Source organism: Patella vulgata, chromosome 4, assembly GCF_932274485.2.
Source record: "Patella vulgata chromosome 4, xgPatVulg1.2, whole genome shotgun sequence".
NCBI classification, from domain to species: domain Eukaryota; kingdom Metazoa; phylum Mollusca; class Gastropoda; family Patellidae; genus Patella; species Patella vulgata.
In genome coordinates this window covers 48,769,709-48,786,718 of record NC_065882.2, presented here as the reverse complement: position 1 = coordinate 48,786,718, position 17,010 = coordinate 48,769,709, and positions in this window count along the sequence as shown.

The following is a 17,010-nucleotide window of genomic DNA, read 5'->3' as shown; positions in this document are numbered from 1 at the left end:
GACCACTTGGTAAGACTGCAGTAAGTCATGTCGCAGGCACTCCTCTCTGGGAACCTGTTATGTGTCGTGTTCGTAGATTTAACTAAGGCTTTCGATTTAGTCTGGCTAGACGGGCTGCTCTTCAAGTTAGGACGTATTGGTATAACGGGCATAATGTTTCGGTGGATCAAAAGCTTTCTGAGCGATAGAAGGATACAGGTGAATGTTGGCAGATTCCTGAGTGCCGAGCAAACATTAGAAAATGGCACGCCTCAGGGGTCGGTTATCAGCCCCACTCTCTTCAATATCATGATCAACGACATACAGAAATCTTCATACCTCGACGCCAAAACTGAGTTAGCTAAATTTGCTGATGACAGTACCATATGGAGGAAAGGGAGGAACTTCTGTGAACTACAAAAGAACATGCAGAAGGCCTTAGACAAATTCATGGCATGGGCAAACGATTGGGGATTCAAGGTCTCGGAGAAGAAAACAGTCGGCATGCTTGTAAGCAGGGATAGCGGGATAAGCAGAATGACTCTGTGTATGAACGGCAAAACCATCGAGTTTAAATACCAAACCAAGTTCCTTGGCGTAATCTTTGACCGAAGGCTGACCTGGAAACCGCACATCGACGAGATTGTAGATAGATGCACCAAAATCCTAAACTTAATGAGAAAAATAACGGGCAGTACTTGGGGGTCCAACAGAGTAACACTAATGATGGTGTATCGTGCTCTAATACGATCTGTATTAGACTACGGCTCTCTGGCCTTCATGAACTGCGCGCCATTACTCTTAAGGAAGCTTGACACCATCCAATACAAAGCTCTGTGTATTGCGACTGGCGTAGGGCAAGGGACTGGGAGAGAGGCAAAACTGCAGGAAGTCGGGGAGTTGCACCTATCCCTAAGAAGAAAAGAACTAGCGACAAGGTACTGGGCTAAGATCTCGCAACTGGGCGAAAGATCCCCAACCTTTGTCAGTCTACAAAAAACAAGATATGTGAGAGATCCTAGAAAGAAAAGCTTCGGCCAGGGTATCAGGGAAACAATCAAGGAACTGCGACTGGGGGAGCTCGTGATAAATGAACACGACCCCCCAGCGATCGCCCCTTGGACGCTCCCTATACCGCCGGTTAATCTAGATCTACTACAGAAAACCGACAAGAAAAACAACCCCACTGCAGCACGTGCTTTTTCTCTAGAACACCTGGAAGACAACTGGCCGTCTGATGACTGGGACCATGTGTACACGAATGGCTCACACAATCCTGAAAGGGGCACCAGCTCGTTTGGAATATACCTGCCAAACGGGGAACAGGGAATAAGCAGGAAACTGCCCAATAACTGTTCGGTGTACACTGCAGAACTTGTGGCCATTCGTGACGCTATATCATGGATTTCCCATCAAAAGACTAGTAAGTTCGTCATTCCAAGCGACTCTCTGAGCAGTCTGATTTCAATCCAAAATGACAACTCGGACTCAAGACCAGAAGTCATTTTGGAAATCAGGCAGCTGTACCAGAGGGTTTTAGAGAAGGGAAGCAAATTAGAACTCGTGTGGATTCCATCACATGTCAACATTAGAGGAAACGAGGAGGCAGATCGACTAGCCAATGAAGGTCTCAAGGACATAGCACCAATCCGCACCATAGACTACAGCACCACGGAAATCTGCAGTATGGTCAAAAGACAGGTCAATTCAATCTGGGAATTAAATCTCGTTGAACTTGACACATACAGATTCCGGCTGGATGACAAGATATATACAAAGACAACACTCAGTCACCCTAGAAGAGATATATGTAGACTTATATCGAAACTAAGGGTGACTACAAACACCAAGTCATCATCTGTGAATGCGGAGAAGAATGTACCACCAACCATGTCCTGGTAGACTGCGAGGTATACAAGGAGGAGAGAAGGGAACTAGTGAGAACAATGGAGACTAACAACATACCATTCAACACTAAGAATCTACCCTTCCCGAGACCAGATTTGAAACTGCAAATCTTCGAACAAATCCACGCCCTAATGGACACAGTTGGACTAAGTAGAATAGTGAAGTAAGAGGGGGTCACGGTTAGACGGGCATAGGGGATTTATACCACACTGGCAGGATAGTGGAGTAAGGGGGAGTCACGACCAGACGGACTCGGCATCTAAACACTATTCCGCCAAAAACAGACACCAAACCTACAGAGTGGGACAGTGGAGTAAGGGGAGGTCACGATAAGACGGGCCTGGCACCTAAACACAAACCAAACTACCAAACTAGCAGGATAGTGGAGTAAGGGGGAGTTACGATCAGACGAACTCGGCACCTAAACACTATTCTGCAAATAAAACTGATACCAAGCCCAAAGAGTGGGATAGCGGAGTAAGGGGAGGCCACGATAAGACGGGCCTGGCACCTAAACACTAACCCCAAACGATGACATCTACCAATCCAGAAGGAGACGAAATCATCTACCAAACGATATGTTTTATATTAAATAAAGGGAAGAACTTCCCACTAAACCAAATCCATGGCCTAATGCCAAATGGAAAGATTGTAAAATCTATTCTAAAAAACAGGAATCAGCTTCGGCTCTCCTATGTCTTGTCTGCGATATCACTTATGTGGAAGCAGACCTTAAACACTAAGAACTACTACTACTATAAAAATAATGTGTAGGTGAATTTTACTTTTCGTTATCAAGTACGGCACATGGGTCATTCATTGTAGAGACCTCTAAAAGAACGGGGGTCGATTATCAGGTCACCCAACGAAAAAATTGACCCAAAATCTTAAAAAGGTTAATTACGTGTCTGGATAAGGAATTTTGACGTTCACGTCCAAACAACTCAATATTTTGAGCTGATATATTGACACAAGGTAAATACACAATTCCTCTATATTTTGGCGCTTAAATTTCATACGTACTAAGACTTTTATTTTTGAGACTCTGTTCAAATCGGGATAGTCCCTTTAAATATTCTCTGCATAAATTCTCACTTTAAATAATGCTTTGTCCGTATCTACGTTTTTATACGCCCACAATTTCATGTGGACGTATATTGTCGTCGCTCCTGTCCGTCCGTCCGTCCGTCCACAATTGTTTGTGAACAGTCTACAGGTCACAATTTTTATCCGATTTCAATGAAACTTGAAATATAGGTTTATCACCCTAAGATCTCGGTTCCTTTCGATATTGGCATCTATCGGACCGTAACTTCATGGATTATGGCCCCTGATTGTACGAAAAATCACGTTTTTGGCTTGTGAACACTGTAGAGGTCACAATTTTTATCCGATTTTGTTGAAACTTGAAATGTAAGTTTATAACCCAAAGATCTCGGTTCCTTTTGATATTCGTGCATATCGGACCACAACTTCCTGAATTATGGCCCCTGATTGTACGTAAAAACATGTTTTTTGGCTTGTGGACCCTATAGAGGTCATAATTTTTATCCGATTTAAAAAACCGTATTATTATATCACCGTTAAACCCTAAGGACGGTTGAGTTCGAATTTCGTGAAAATCGGCCCAAAACTGACAGACAAAATGGCCGCCCCTCGTTCTCAAATTGCGTAAAAATATGGTATAAGGTTGTGGACCCTATAGAGGTCACAATTTTTATCCGATTTTGTTGAAACTTGAAATGTAAGTTTATAACTCAAAGATCTTGGTTCCTTTCGATATTTGCGCATATCGAATTGTAACTTTCTGAATTATGGCCCTTGATTGTAGGAAAAATCACTTTCGTTTAGCTTGTTTTCTATCCATCTCTCGAAAATGTGGGCGTATCCTGCCTGGCAGCCGCTGGTTTTTAAACCATATTTTCTACAAACTGACTTGTTCGGATCAGTTCATCTTCCGAATTGTTTGACAACATTGCACAAAATGAATACAAGTTTGTGAACGCGTGGTTACTAAAATGTAATTAATGCACTTGCAACTTACGACTTGTTTTTTTAACTTTGTCACGCCAGTCGCAGGGCCGATATGGGCTAAACCATTGTCTTATAGGTGAAATCAATTAGGATAGATTTGACATTGATGTCAGGATGTAAGACAAATATTAGCCTATAATACCCTCGGTCGACGGTCGATATGTGAAATAACCTAAGGCCGAAGGGTAATATTTATGGATATGCTGAACAGTTTGCAACAAATTTCATGCGGTTAGTAAATGAGCTAGCCTAGCTTAGATTTTGGGATGGGTCAATTGGGGACGCCTGGCGGGGGTAACCCACCACTGAAAATGTCTGGCATCAGTGATTCTTGATACATGTGGATATACTTAACATTTTGCAAAAAGTTTTATGCGGTTAGTATATGAGCTAGTCTAGCTTAGCTTATGGGATGGGGCAATTTGGGACATCTGGCGGGGGTACCCCACCATTGAAATTGAAAATGTCTGGCATCGGTGATTCGTGATACATGATGTCGATATGCTGAACATTTTGCAACAAGTTTTATGCGGTTAGTAAACGAGCTAGTCTAGCTTAGCTTTTGGGGTGGGGCAATTAGGGGGGTCTGGCGGGGGTAGCCCACCACTGAAAATCTCTGGCATCGGTGATTCTCGATACATTTGCATATGCTGTACATTTTGCAACAAGTTTCATGCGGTTAGTAAATGAGCTTCTAGCTTAGTTTTTTGCTACCTGTATTTTTAGTCTGGCGGACACGCCCCGCCGCCTAAAATGTCTTGCAGTGTTTTCTCAATACATTTTGATATGCTTAACATTTTGCAACAAGTTTTATATGGTTAATAAACGAGCTAGTCTAGCTTAGTTTTTATATCAAGTTTTTTTACCCTCTTGGCCACATCCACCACAACGGGCGCAGCAGACGTTCATATCCTGTGATAGTGACCCATAGCGAACCTAATGACACAAATAGAAATTGGTTAGCTTTTCAGCTAGGTTGAACCCCCCGGGCTCCTGCTTTACGCCAGCACTTACAAAATCGCTTTAAAACAGCCACTCAAACTGTACGACAGACAATTGGCACCCACCAGAAACCGATATGCTGATACTATGGTGTTCTATTTCGGCCACCTCCCGCGTCGTGCGTCGCGTTTTTCAATGTTAAGCTGGAGAAAAAAAAAGCGACGTCGACTTTTTAACACGACGTCGCCCTTTATAAAGCCACGCGTCGCCCTTTAAAAATTTACATATAAGTTGATATAACAATTAATAGTTTTTTTAGACAAAATGTTAAAAGTATAAAAAATGGTATTTTAAATTTCTTTAATCATCAAAAATCAACTGATCGCAGAGACTGAACAAAACAGTTACAGTATGCAACGGGTGGAGGGCGTCACTGAAATTTTTGCCCTGGGGTGCCACATAGGATTGTGAGGGCCCTGCTAGTAGCTGACTTTCGTTCCCATATTTCATTCAATGATTATTGACTGTGTGACTAGGTTAACTAGTGTAGAAGTAAACGTAATCTTGGAATCTTTCAACATCGATCTTATGGTTGCTAATTCGTCGTAGGATATCAAACAAAGAAATATATTCTCGTATTAATCATATCTGTAATAATGTGAAAGAGTTTACAATAACCTGCAATAACCATACCGTAAAAGCAACAGATAACCTTAAATATTTGGGTCTACGTTTTGACAAATACTTGTCTGGTGAGGACACTGTTAACAGCATTTAAGAAAGCAAATTCAAGATTAAAATTTCTGTTTCGCTATAATAAATGCCTTAGCAAAAAAACCAAAAATTTACTTTGTTCTGCACTTATTCAGTGCCAGTGTGATTATGCCTGCTCAGCCTGGTATTCTGGTGTGAATCAATCACTTAAAAATAAATTACAAGTTGTTCAAAATAAGGTTCTTAGATTTGTGAATGGGCTGGGACGTAGAGATCATGTTTCATATTTTGATTTGAATATACTTAATGTTGAAAACCGAGTTAAACAGTTAAAACTCAATCACGTACATAAGATTTTTCATAATAATTGTCCATCATACCTTAAATCAAAATTCAAATGTGTTAGAGATACTCATCAATATGGCACAAGATCTAGTTTATTCAATTTTGCGGTTCCAAAATGCTCGGGTAGAGATCAGCTCACATCATTTTATTATACCGCCATAAGTGTCTGGAACGATTTACCGAATGATATTAAGTCTTTAGATTCACTTTACAGCTTTAAAGCTGCAGCCAAGAAGTATTTATTGTTAATACAATGTTAATCTGTGATACTACAAGTTTGATAATCTACTATTAATAAAATTGGTTGATGTATAACATGTAGACATAAATATATTTTATTATTTGTGATACAATGCTGTGATGGCATGTTTATTAAGTTTTGCCTCCCAATGATGACCTGACGCGACCTTGGCAACTTTGGACCCCATTGGAAATAAGCAACGGATGTTATATACGTCAGGCTTTATGGGCTATCCTAAGTAAAGGTCTCTTCATGACACCATAGCTATCATATTTCTCTATGCTTGTCTCATATGGCATCCCACATTACAATGTAGCACATAGTTCTTATTTTCATATACATATCTGTATTTATTGTTGTCACTTTCCCAGTCGTGTAATGCGACACTAGTTCTTATTATTATAAATAAATAAAGAATATTCATACTATAAGTAATACAACACTTGAGAACCTAATAAAACAACTGATGTAAATAACGGAAATAACTTCATTTAAAACTGTTTTTGTCTTTGAAACAAACTGCAAAGCCCAACAAGATGATTAAACTGAGTAGCAATCTAATATCTATTTGTCGGTTGTAAAGGGAGATAACTGCGTAAATATTTTAATTTTCTGTAAATTATCGAATATTCGTTGCAATTATTATACTGATGTGCTACTAATTGACGATATTAGGTTTGTATTTTATAATATTGGGTAGTATTAAGTAGTATTTGATAAGTAGTTGGTAGTATTGGGTTATCATTTGCTTGATTTGGATGATATAGGGAGGCAAATGGAACAGCCAGACATCGGTAATCGCATTTGAAATACATTTCCCACGACATATCTCATTATTTTTGAAAAAAATAAAGTAATATGCTTATTTGGTACCATTATGTTGCACTATTGGGTAGTATCTGGTGATATTGGAGTGGTATTCGAGTTGTATTGGGTGGTATTGGGCAGTATTGGGTAAATCGTCCCGCCCATTAGTTTCTTGGTACCGACGGTCGAGACGGAATTTATGGTTCAACTTTCACAATAGTATAGCTTGCAATGGATTAACAATCCCCCAAATGACATTCGGGAACTTTATTAAACGTACATTATGCAAGAGCTAAATCTGCCTATATTGCGGGTCTTTCTTTAGGCCTGAACTGTTATAAAAACTATTAAACATACATTATGCAAGAGCTAAATCTGCCTATTGCAGGCCTTTCTTTAGGCCTGAAATGTTATCTAATAGTAAGTGCAGGGGGGCTGCACCACACAAAATTTACACAAAAACAAATACACGGACAGGACATCATACTCAGGAAAACACAAACATACAGACAATTAAAAAGAGTGAATGATTCCGGGGGCTAGCCGTAAGCTAGCCGGGTCTGTATAGTGACATTGTTCAATGCCAGCATGAGTCATGATCTGCTATATGCTACACGAAATACGAATGTAAGCATATGTAGTAAAATTCAAATATACAAGTAACCACATCCGTGAAATGTATAAAAAAAGTAGTCTAAACTCTAAATTTAATCAAGAAACGCTTCAGTATTCAATACATATAGGGTACATGTAGGGTAAATTATTAATGAAATCCATATACGGCATTTAGTAACTGAACATATGATATAAAACACAAATTTATATGGAAAACACTGGGTTTATTTCACACTACGTTTCAACAAGACGACAAGAGGAATTTGTTTAAACGTAGTGTGAAATAAACCCAGTGATTGTTTTCCATATAAATTTGTGTTTTATATAAATTATTAATTAGACATTATGATCCCATTTGCTGCCCAACTTTCATTCATAATTTAATCATGAAATGGATAATCGAGGCTATGTTTTGTTTATCGTGTCGACTTTAGTAATGACGATCGAGGCTAGGCTGAAATTTCAATCGCTTAATTATTGGTTCATAGTGGATCAATTTGACTGAAATTTTTAGCAAATTGCCTTTACATTATCTAGTTTTTAACTATTACAGTAATCTCCCATAATGTACCTTTAATTAAACATTTATTGACAAAACAAAACCATGATCGGTTCTCGTTGGCATCGGATACTCGAGATTTGAACTAGATTAGAACGGTTCGCCATTTAAAAATTTAATCTAAAAATTAAAAAATGGGAAGCGAGGCTAAGTCTCGAATATACCAGTGCCCTGGTTACCACAATGCACACATCTTGTCAAAACAACAAACATTGATAACTTGGCTCAGAATGAAATGAAATGAAATGAAATGGGGTTTAACGTCCTACTGTTCTGCTCCTATACTGGGCTAATGAAGACGGGCATACGCCATACAGTGTGCTATGAGGGAAATTTTGCCTGGGCAGCGGCACTATCGCCTACTCTTATATCGAAATCCAACTGCCAAGGGATCTTTTACGTGCATTCCAATGTTTACACGGAACCTCGGTTTTCCGTCTCATCCGAAGGACTAGACAGCTGTCCTTGTCAGCCCCTTCGTCCTGCATCACTGACAAGGTAATTTGAATGACATTTTCCTTTTACATTATCTATTTTTGAGCCATTATAGCAAAAAATGGCCAGCTCTTTATCTAAATCTTACTTAATGTATCTTTAAGAAAATTACAAAACAAAAAAAAACAAAAAAAACAAAAATCGTACGGATGAGGAGCATCAAAATATTTTAGCGAAGATTACAGTTGTAACTGCATGGTTTATTTAGCCTATCTGGTTTGCAGAGGGTGCCGAATGTTGACAAATTTGTAGTTCACTGTATCTTTGTATATACTGAACGGAACTGAACCCTTTTTGGACTTAGGCCTATTCCTGTTAAGAGATTCAAATTTCACAAAAAATGTAGTTTGCATGGTATTCAAAGTCCCTCTGATGACGACCGGCTACTTTAAAACTTGCTATTTAAATTTTGAAATAAATGTCATTAAATGAATGCAATTTATAGGAATCTATGGGATTAGGCCTACACAACTGACTTTAGAATGCAAGTTAGTTCTATAGAAAAATATAGTTTTTACCCCCAACTTTATAGAAAACAATAAGATAACAAAACTGACTTGAGGATACAAGTTAGTTCTATAGAAAAAAACAGTTTTTACCCTCAATTCTATAGCATCACTAACGAATCTACAGGTTAATTTTTTTCTATAGTTTCTTATAAACCTATATAACGGTAAATCTCTTTGATCTTTGGGGTATATTCTATGTCCGGAATAACTTGCAGTCTGAAAGTCGGGGGCGGCTTTGGATAGATACAGGAGAATTTGGGGTTATTCTTCTTTTTTTTTTTTAAACCCGTAGCGGGTTATTCTTCCAGAGTAGGTTTTTTTTTCATATGAAAACATGATATAATGTTTTTCTTACGGGAATTATGGGATATTCTCATTTTGCGTATATGTAAACACTGAAGGTTTATAATCAAGATAAAGTCCTCGACTTAACCTCAGTCTCGTGCTTTATCCTACACCTGCAGTATTCTATATAATTCTATGGGAAATTACACTGTCTTGTAAAAAAACCAACTACCAACCCGTACTGTGAAAAAATCTACAGAATGAATTATTTTTCCAGTAGTATTCTATATCATTCTATAGAATCCACCATTTGGCGACAGAGAGTATCTGGTCAACTCTATTTATCCAATCTGTTTCATAGAGATCTTCTAATATCTCTGTAACATATGACTGTTTCGACACGTGACGTCACATCACGCGGCGTCCAGTGGCGGCGCCAGCCATCGGTGATTGGGGGGGGGGGGGCAAAGCTGGGGCAAAGTCCAAGGTTAAGGGGGCAAAAGCACGAGCTTCAACTAGGGGTAGGGGGCCTCCCCCAGAATATTTTGAAAAACAGGTTGCCGGAAATGCCCCCCCCCCCCCCTGGCGCCGCCACTGGCGGCGTCAATCATTGGCTCAATAGCGCGTGCATTGTTTACATAAGACGTTATACTGATTCGGGCTAAATGGTGAATTTTACTTATTTTAATACCTATTTACATTAAATAGGAAATGATTTTTACCTACAAACAATTGAAACGTCTTTATTTATTTTTCTAATAAATGGAAAAAAAATTTTTAGAATTTAATTTGACGGAAGAAAAAAGTTAATATTTGGGACTCATTAAGTCGCATCGATGTCATCCTTATCAGTGATTGTACCGGCCTAGCGAAAATTCACTGCTGATCAGTGTGCTATTTATCTAGACGACCAGTGTCTAAAATACTAACCAGGCTGCATTTCCGGCAATTTATTTCTCAAAATATCGTCGCGAAAATATTCATTCACCTTGATTCACTCACTCCGTTCGTCTGACACTTTCCTCTCTGGTCGGATAAACTATTGATTTGTCGTTAGGCGGTATCTGGTAAGCTCTATTGACCTCGATAATCAATCCCTGAAATATTGCCAAACTGCATTTCGAGAGCTTCGTTGAGGTTCGCAAGTCCGTTCGTTTGACACTTTCCTCTCTGTTTGGATAAACTAGTGAGCAGGCGACAGGCGGTATCTGGTCAGCTCTATTTATCTCGGCAATCGGTGCCTGAATACTGTCAGGCTGCATTTCCGACTGTCTATTTTTTTTTTAATAAAAATGTCTGGGAGAGGTCCCCCATACCCTCCGAAGGGCTTGTTACTTTGGTGCTCATGAGGGGGCTTCGTCGAGGTTCGCAAGTCCGTTCGTTTCCACTCTGGTCGGAAAAAACTAGTGGTCAGGCGACAGGCGGATCTGGTCAGATCTATTTATCTGGACGATCAGTGTCTGAATTAATACTACCAGACTGCATTTCCGGCAGTCAATTTTTTCGAATTGATTGGGGGAAGGCCCCGATACCCCTAGATGAAGCTTTGCCCCCTTTACCTCGGACTTTGCCCCAGCTTTGCCCCTCCTTCCACAGGCGGTTGCGCGGCCACTGACAACTCAAAGTGAAAATGAGTATATTCAGATTGAATATTCAACCCCTATTTTCCCCCCATGAAAATTATAAATAAAGTTATTTAGATTTCTTCTTTGATTGGCATTTAGTAATTGAACATATTAACACAAGGTACAATTTTATGGATACACATTACTGAGTTTAATACTAAGCGACGTTTTGACGAGGATACTCTTGTCTTTATCAGTAATTGTGTATCCATAAAATTGTACCCTGTGTTAATTTATTTAGATTTATTACAGCTTTCGTGTAGAAAACTCCTTTATAAATATTAATGGATTGAGTACTTCAAACTGTAAAGAATTTTTTTGTTTATTGTCCAAATTGAACATGTTAATAACCAAGATTATTCACAAGTCTTAATAATACACGTTAATGGTTCAATAAATATCGATAAACAATAAACTCTCTATTCCAGTATATAACCACTGGGTTATGTGTAATTGATAGTTCATCCGCAAGTTCATTTGGGTCAAACCCCTCTTAAACAATTAACGGTAGGAAAACGCTCAAAATTAAATCTTTAAGGCTACTCGTTTGTCTGCAAGTGCAAGACCAGGAATGGATGTGTTTTATTGGCTACAAAGGGGACTGTAATGTGTGTGTGAAATAGCTTTATTTAACGTCCGCTTCTAATGTAATCATTTTATTATCAATAAATACTGCATGGTCAGTCAGATCTTGATTCAGCGTTAAAATCGCATGTAAAAATAACCCCAGGCTGGTTAATTAAGACTGCCGAGTTGTTCACGTGACCTTTTACCTGGTCGCAGTTCAACGCGTCCAGTCATTGAGTAAATTAAGTCGTAAATGCGTGGTTGCTATGGCAATGGTTAAAGAGTCAGCTGGTAATTTATTCTGACGTATACTTGTGTATTTACCATCTTGGCCCAATAGCATACGTCAAACCTTTTGTAGTTATGGGTACTCGAAATACTACTGGTAAATGCGATTAATAAATAGGATAATAAAATTCATTGCTTTTATACCTCACACAAAAAGTTATCACCATTTGTGACCATTTCACGCGCTATTTGTTTCTTTGGTCGAGGCGGTTGAACTTGCAAGGGATTAACAATTCCTCAGATACATGACATTCGGGGACTTTAATTAAGAAAACGATACAAAACAAGCGGTTGCCATGCAAGCTACGCGGGGATCACGGTGGCTATAGGGTAAGACGCTGGCTCGCTTGCCTGGAGGTCAGGTGTTCGATCCCTGCATCGTCAGTGATATAGGATAAGGGCAGCTCTCTAGTCGTTCGGATGGGTCAAAAAACCGAGGTCCAGTGTACACACTGCCCTGCGCGTAAAAGATCCCTTGACATTTAGAATTCGATATAAGAGTAGAACGTAGTGCCGCTGTCCGGGCAAAATTTCCCTCATAGCACACTGTATGGCGTATGCCCGTCTTCATTAGCCCAGTTTGGAGCAGAACAGTAGGACGTTAAACCCCATTTTATTTCATTTCATTTTGCAAGATACGCCCACATTTTGCGAGGGATTGACAGATAAAAAGCTAACAAAAAGAGACGTTTTGTACAACCTGGGGCCATTATCCATAATGGTACGGCCCGACATGCGTCAATATTGCAAGGACCAGAGATTTGTGGGATATAAACAATATTTTAAGTTTCATTAAAATCGTGGCCCGAGAGGCTTCACAATCAGGGCATTACATGCTTAGGACATTTTCGGCCCGATTGTCACGAAATTCAAACTCGTATTTGTGGTTTAATGGTGATATAAATGAACGGTTTGTAAAATCGAATTAAAATTGTGACCTCTAGAGGGTCCATAAGATGAAAACACGATTTTTTTGCACAGTTAGGGGCCATAATCCAGGAAGGCTCTAATATTAAAAGGAACCGAGATTGTTGGGATAAAAATTGGGACCTCTGGAGGGTACACAATCTTGGTATTGCATACTTTTACACTAATTGGGTAAGAGGTGGGCCATTTTGTTGGACAGTTACGGTCTGATTTTCACGAAATTCGAACTCAACCGTCATTTAGGAGAAAAACACTTCCTGTTTCGCATTTAGAGGGGTGTTATTGTCTATTAGACATGTCCTGAGATCATTAGGACCCAAGACGCTTTAGGAAGTGTTTATCGACATTGTAACATGCTATGTATTAGCATTTTAAAAAGAAATTACTAAAACAGGGGGGTGTTATTGTCCAATCGACAGTGTCTAATTAACCAATCAAAACGCAATATTCACCCTTAAGCATGTTACAATTGGGTGTAACAGTGAAATATTTGAAAGATTTTTAAAATCGGATAAAAATTGAGAACTATTGAGGGTCCACCAGCGGAAAACACGATTTTTCGTACAATCAGTGACCATAATCCGAAAGTTGCGGTCCGATATGCGCGAATATCGTTGGGTTCTAAACATACATTTTAAGTTTCATCAAATCGGATAAAAACTGCTAACACCGGTAGCATGCCAGTGTTCCCCTGACATACTAGTACCCCCGTTCTTTAAAGCGGCATTAGGTAAGATTAGATAAAGAGCTGGCAGTTCTCGTTATATTAGTTAAAAAAAGAAAATGGAAAGAGATTCAGCTGAACATTTCAGTCAAATTACTTCACTCTGATCCTTATAGATATCGGGGATACAATAAATGATCGTCTTGCCCCGATTGTCATTACTACCGTTGTTACGATATTAAACAAAGTCTCGATTATCCACTTTTACGGTAACCGCCACGACCATAAAACGTATTTAAATCTACTTATATCGCAGCCACCCGATGACATCGAGATTTGATTATGGTCTTGGTAATTTAATTAATGTCTAATAATTTTTATAACATTTCAGGCCCAATGAAAGACCTGCAACAGGAAGATTTAGCTCTTGCATAATACCTGTTTAATGCCTGCTTTCTGGTATGCTACTGATTACAATTAAGGGTGCCACAGTGGCTCAGTGCGTGAGGCGCTGGCTGGTAACCAAGGGGTTCAGGTGTGCTCTACGTTTTGGCCGAGAACGTTATTTGGGATTTTCTGACATGATTTCCTTTCTTCAGTGATGCGGGGCGGTGGGCATGGCAGTGGACCAACGTCTAGTCGTTAGGATGGTACGAAAACGACGAGGTCCTGTGGTACGTTCGCGTGCACGTAGAAAACCCCGTTACAGTTCGAAATAAGAGTATAGACCGTCGAGCCGCTCTTAGCGAACCATCAAAATCGGTGCCACTGATGGTTCATTGCCTTGTCTAATGAGAGCCACGAGTAAATTTATTATATAAACCAACGTAGCATGGTGATATTTGCTGGTTTACAGTGAATACGAAATAATTTCAGGATTCAAATTCTTCACCAAAGAAAACAATCTAGTACAACTGAAGGGGGCCAATCTGATTAAAATACAGATCTATAATTCGTTTCGTTTTTTATACTTTCGATGGCCTACACTACATGAAGATCTGACCGGTTGTAGTAAGATCGTACGGCGGGCTTTTGACTCTATGACGTCAGCCATTGATTAATCAATCACCGTTGACGTTTCTATTGGTTTACCCATAATTCCGTGCATCGCACACCAAGAAGTCGCCGTAACAGATGGTTTCATTAGCTAATCCCTTACGCCATCCAGAACGCAGGTTATATAACAACTCTTCCAGATCCTAGTGTAGTACAGACAAATAAAACGAAATTTTGAACTATGCAATACGAAACGAGAGAGAGAGAGAGAGAGAGAGAGGGGGGGGGGGAAGATGAGGTTTAACGTCCACTCGACATAAACCAGGTCACTTCTGGACCAACACATCGTTCAACTTTACTTCAACAATTCGCCCGCGTGGAGGGGTCCTTAGCAGTGGGGGGAAACCGGGGGACCCGGAGAAAACCCACGAGGTTTGACAGGCGACCCTACTCCTTGTCACGTACAACCAGGAATTCGAAACCACGCCAGTTGACTCAATGGCAGACCTTATGGTACAGCGTGCACGTGCTAACCATTTGGCCATCCAACCCCCCGAAACGAAATATGATCTGTGTTTTAATCAGATTGGAAGAAGACTAGATACGTACCTTTCAAACTGTTTTACATCAGAGTCCTTGGCTGTGATAATTATTGTATATATCCAACGTTGATCGCAACGTGTGCCAGGACACCAATCAGTCTGAGTCCAAAGAGACAGATATCAGATAAACGTGTAGGCAATAATCGTAGAAGAGAACATATGTTTTGAAATCAGGAATACTTTTGAAAAAGTTGCGGGCCATATCAACAGAAACGAATTTACATCACAAATCCATACGTCACATCTTCGTAATGAGTCACAATCTACTGTTAAAAATCAACCCTTGTAATGGCTCTAAACTGAGCCGAAACGTTAAAAATGTTCTCTTTTTTAATCCTTGCCTTCACATCTATTTTGAAGCTGGTGAAAATGCCAACCTATGTGAATAGTACTTCGTCACATTAGCGACTTTTGGCCAGCGGAAATTCCTGGTCCATAGTCTGAAATTCCCAAACTTTTAGGTACATGTAGTTATCCCCCTTTATCACAGACACGTGATACAAACACGTAAATTATAGATTCGTGTACAGACGTTGAAAGCTTTTTTTAGACGATTAGACGAAAAACTCACGGAAAACCAAAGAAAGGCAAGCTCACTAGCATAATGGAAGAACAAAAAGTAAATTAAAAAGATTTGGACTAAGATGTGATGTGGTTCAGCAACCCAGGCATTGAACGAACCTTGGAAAGCGCGCCACTTGGTATTCGCGATGATATTTTCTATCGAGGAATCTGAAAGGTTCCCAGCTTGGCCAGGAACCAATCGAAATTAGTGCTGAAAAATGTTGGGTACGTGAAGGCCTTGATAAGATGTACGGAGTTAAAGCGAGATCAAGTCTTCTATTGAAGATGTTGGAACCCAGACCGGCGCTAATAACCTGCAGACTGGTGCCGCGGGATTCCAGACTGGTGCAGATACATTGTTAAAATTATTTTGGTTATTTTACCCTAAAATTACGGGCAGCAAAAGTTGCGCCTAAATCATAGGTAAAATTACACCATTATTTATTTAACAATTTACTGTAGAAGGACATATCTGTTAATTTACATTTCTTGTAAAAAATACATCACATTGTTAATTTACATTTCTTGTAAAAATACATCACAATGTTAATTTACACTTTTGTTAAAAATACTAATATTGGTAATTTTACATGCAAGATTCGAGCAATAGGCCCGGTGTAAAATATTTCGTATTAATATCCCTTCAATATATATTGAATATCGATAATCCTGTTTGGTAGACGAGAGCATGGTTCCAGGCTTTCAGATGTAAACTCGCGGTACTATCTATTTGCAGGCATTATAACCCTGCTTTACAGACAGTCCGGCCCAACTAACACTGGCCAATCGGTTTAATTTACCGTCTTCAAGTGAACTTGAAAACGAGATAATACAACCTACGGCCAGAAAGTCAAAACATTTTTTTTTATGCATTTAAGAAAATACTTACCAACTGATTAACGTACGCTAAATATCAATACACTTTATACATGTAGATCTTATAAATAATGGAAACTAGATATACATGACATGCAATATACTAAGTTTACAAGATGTGATTGTCCATATTATGGTTAATAAATTGAAATGAATACCATAAGAAGATAATTATTAGGAATTTTTCGTTTCTATGGAATACTAAAATACAATAAGAGATAGTAAATTTACCGAATAAGTAAATTTACCGAATAAGTAAATTTACAAAATAACGTGAATAAACGCAAGTCTGTAAAATGACATGCTGGCTATGTTATTTTCCGTTCAATATTTTAAGGTAAAAACAAATTCTTTAACTGCTGTAATTTTACTTATATTTCTTACCTAAAAGTAAAGTACATAATAATGTGAACAAACGTAAAATCTGTAAAGTAACACGCTTGCTGCGTTACTTTCAGTTCAATTTTA